At 37.1% G+C, this 4,159-nt stretch overlaps 1 protein-coding gene across 1 annotated transcript in view; it reads right to left on the bottom strand.

Moving 5' to 3' along the window:
• ABCB1 (ATP-binding cassette, sub-family B (MDR/TAP), member 1) overlaps positions 1-4,159 on the bottom strand; it is a 105,000-nt gene that overhangs the window by 99,898 nt on the left and 943 nt on the right.

The raw sequence follows: 4,159 nt of genomic DNA, 5'->3' as shown, positions 1-4,159 counted from the left end.
GTTTCAGTACCCCTGGAATCAGGATGAGAGGAGAAAACTAGCCATACAGAATTGAGTTTTAGCTCTAAGCTTTTTATTTATTTTTTCATTCTCCAAAACTGCAGCTACTCTGAAGAATTTATAATGTTCCAGACACTGGCTAAGTAAACACTTTCCATACAAGACCTCATTTCATCTTAATCTCTAAGGCAGGCACATTTTTATCCTTCCTTTACAGACAAGAGAACTGCAGGTGAGAAGGGTTAACTCACTTGTCCAAGGTCACACATTTAGAACGAAGCCAAGCTTTCCACGGAGAAGTCTAACTCCCAGACACCAGGCTATGTGGTGCAGGGTCAGACTTCTGAGACGCTGCCCTGCCGGGAACACTCACTGTCACCCCTCTTAGAAGATTCATTTATCCCCATTTGCTCCAACACAGTGCTGACAACTAGGAAGTTGCTTATCAAATTGCATTTTAATAAAGAATCTTTACAAACACAAATATGCCAAAGGGTACTATTACCCAAGCATTAAACCTATTCACATTATCAGCAAGTCACATGCTTCTTTATGACTCTGAATTAATATATACAGTTTAAAAAACAAACTCATAGAAAAAGAAAAAAGATTTGTGGTTTCTAGAGGGGGAAGACAGGATGAGAGAAAGCTGGTCCAAAGGTACAAACCTTCAGTTATAAGATAAGAGTGCTAGAGACGCAATGTGCCACAAGATGCCTACAGTTAACAGTGCTGTATGATATAGAAGAATCAGATGTTAAGAGGGTGGATCCTAAAATTTCTCATCACAATATTTGTAATTCAAACCATTATGCTATACAGTCTAAACTTGCAAGGTATTGTAGGTCAATTATAACTCAATAAAATTGGAAAAATACACAGCTTTATAAAACACAGATTCACATCAATAATGGTGCTGCTACTGCTAAGTCACTTCAGTAGTGTCCGACTCTGTGCGACCCCACAGACGGCAGCCACCAGGCTCCCCCAACCCTGGGGTTCTCCAGGCAAGAACACTGGAGTGGGTTGCCATTTCCTTCTCCAAAGCATGAGAAAAGTGAAAGTGAAGTCGCTCAGTCATGTCCGACTCTTAGCAACCACATGGACTGCAGCCTACCAGGCTCCTCCATCCATGGGATTTTCGAGGGAAAGTACTGGAGTGGGGTGCCATTGCCTTCTCCATCAATAATGGTGAGCAAAGTTTAATAAGAGTTACTTAACTAAAAAAAAAAAATTCTACTTTGAAAAAAAAGTTTGTAGACCATGACAGCAATCAACAATAAAATGACAGTATATGCAAGTTTAAAAGAAATATTGTTTCCAAAATATGGGCTCTTACAGAAGAATAAATAAGTAAATGTCCCACAAATATTTATTGAACACCTTTTTCAAAAAGGTTCGAGAGGGAGGGGACACATGTATACCTATGGGTGATTCATGTTTATGTTTGGCAGAAACCAACACAATACTGTAAAGCAATTGTCCTTCAATTGAAAATAAATATTTAAAAACTGAGGTATAAGTGACATACACTGTATCAGTTTCAGGTGTACAAGAGAATGATTTGATATTTGTAAATACTGGGAAATCATCACAAGTCTAGTTAACATCTGTCGTCATACAAAAATCACAGAATTTTCTTCCTTGTGATGAGAACTTTCAAGATTTACTCTTAGCAACTTTCAAATATGCAATACAGTGTTATTAGCTGGAGTCACACTGCTGTACATTACACCTCCATGACTTATTCTATAACCGGCACTTTGGACCTTTTGACCCCCTTCCCCCGTTTTGTCCCCCTTTCCTCCACCTCCGGAAACCACCAATCTGTCAAATACATTTCTTTCCTTCCGCAGAGCCTTAATACTTATTTCAATGTCCCTACGTGTTTGCGTCAAAAAGTACGTATTTGTTTAAGGTACCAAGTTTAAAAACTTAAAAACGAAAAGGGATGTATCTACCTTCCACTCGATATAATCTATTTTATGAAAATTTATCATGAAAACCTTCAAACAAAAAGAATATTAATAATGACTACCCATTAAAAATTCACCTAGATTCAACAACTGTGAACATTTTGACCATATTTTCTTTAATGCATAAGGAAGTTTATAACTGTTAATCACCAAACTGTTTGAAAATAAGCTGCAAATATCATGGCACTTCACATGTTTTCCTACCATTATCACATACAATAAAATTAACAGCAATTTTGATACCAATCCACATTCAAAATTTCCAAGAATGTTTTCTATAGGTTTTTCCTTTTTAGAACTCTGATGTAATTAAGGCCCATGTATTATACGTGGTGGTTTTGTTTCTTTGTTGTTGTTTAGTCACTAAGTCGTGTCTGACTCTTTTGCCACCCCATGGAGTGTGGCCCTCCAGGCTCCTCTGTCCATGGGATTGCCTAGGCAAAAATACTGGAGTGGGCAGGCTGCCATTTCCTTCTCTATTTGTCTCTTTAGTCTCTTTTAAATCTAGAAATTCTTCTCCCTACCTACCTCCCATCAAATATTGACTTTTTACAGAAACAAAAACAGGTGTCTTATAGGATGTCCCACATCTTAGATATGTCTGTTTCAATCTTTGTCCAAATTGTGCAGTAAGTATGAAATACAGATTTGAGGATGCATTGTAAAAGAGAATGCAAACTATCTCATTAATAATCCTCATTACATGTAGAAATGATAATAGGTTGAATATACTTGGATCCTTAAAATGTATTTCCAACATTAATTTCACCTGTTTCTTTTTACTTTTTAGAAGTTGGTATTAGGAAATTAATAATTACAAATGTGGTTTACATCGTATGTGGTTCATATTATATTTCTATTGGACAGCATTAGTCTGAAAGCTTGATAAGTTAGATTCACTAAATGAGATTTTGCAAACATACTTCCTAGGTGGTGCCATGTCACTAATGCAGTCTATTCCAAGAGCCAGGCCAGGTATCATCACTTGGTTACGGTGACTAACTGCACTATCTTTTCACTGTAAAAAAAAATCACATTTTCCTTTTTCCAATTAAGAATTGTGGCTAATTCGTAGATTCAACCTTTCTCTGAGTGGTTTAGGATCCATTAAAAATCCTTGCCTGAACCAATTATATCAATGCAGGTTTCAACATTTTTCTGTGAAGAAGGTTCTCCTTCCCTCTCTCTCCCTCCTTCTCTCTCCCTTAGTTTTCCTTCCCCTCTCAGAATTTTATTAAAAATTAATTTACTCAGTATTTCACAATCAAGTTCTTCACCTCACAATCAAGTACAGTCATTATTCTTGATGCTCAAACTGTCTCTGATGTGGGCCAGTGAAAGCCCCTTCAAGCCAGCTCCTGTGTCCTTTTTTCATAATCGCCCTCCGCCTCTCGTTTTCAGGTACTCCAAGATACTCCAAGCTCAGCCTCAACTGACATTAACCCTTTCTCTGTTGGGTGCAGATTTCCTTTTTGTAAGGAACCATACTGAGAAACCAAGATTGACATTGAGTGTGCTCTCAAAGGACAGAAACTGCCCTATTAAAAAAAAAATCATGAAATCATATTCAGATTCAACATTGTTTTTAAAAAGTCTACTTAATGTCCACACTTGTATTTCTTTTCTCTTACACTGAAAAGCTTGGTTTCTAATAATATTCATAACTTTACTAATATAAGTTTACCATTTATTACTAACAGAGCTGAGTGAAATTAAAAATTTCCTGTACAGATACTGCACTGTGATCAAAATTTACTTAAGATAATTATTTTTCCTATGTGATTACAGAACCAATTCTATACACAGGATAATTTTACACCATTCTAATAATTCTTTGATAGTACACTCGTCTTACAATTACTTCTACCAGAGTCAGATACCCATTGCCTTAAAAAGAAAAAAAGAACATTTAAAAGTAGTCGTGGCCTTCTGTCCCATCTGCTGCGTGCCACAAACATGCAATGTTTAAGTGACTGTTTTACCAGAAGGAACAGACTGGACCACAAAGCAGGCTCGCGGACGATCAACATCACACGTAAAGCAGAAGGTTATAAAACACAGGAAAGGAAATGAGCCTTGGCCTGTGTGGGACCAAAAAGCTGAGGAAGAAGCTCACCATGCAAAAGCTGGGCTCAACTCAAGCCAGCGAACCTCCGCAATTGCCTGTATTTAAGATAAAAAAC

This window comes from Bison bison, unplaced genomic scaffold, assembly GCF_000754665.1.
Source record: "Bison bison bison isolate TAMUID 2011002044 unplaced genomic scaffold, Bison_UMD1.0 scf7180017864454, whole genome shotgun sequence".
Lineage (NCBI taxonomy): Eukaryota > Metazoa > Chordata > Mammalia > Artiodactyla > Bovidae > Bison > Bison bison.
This window is presented reverse-complemented; position numbering and strand designations above follow the sequence as displayed.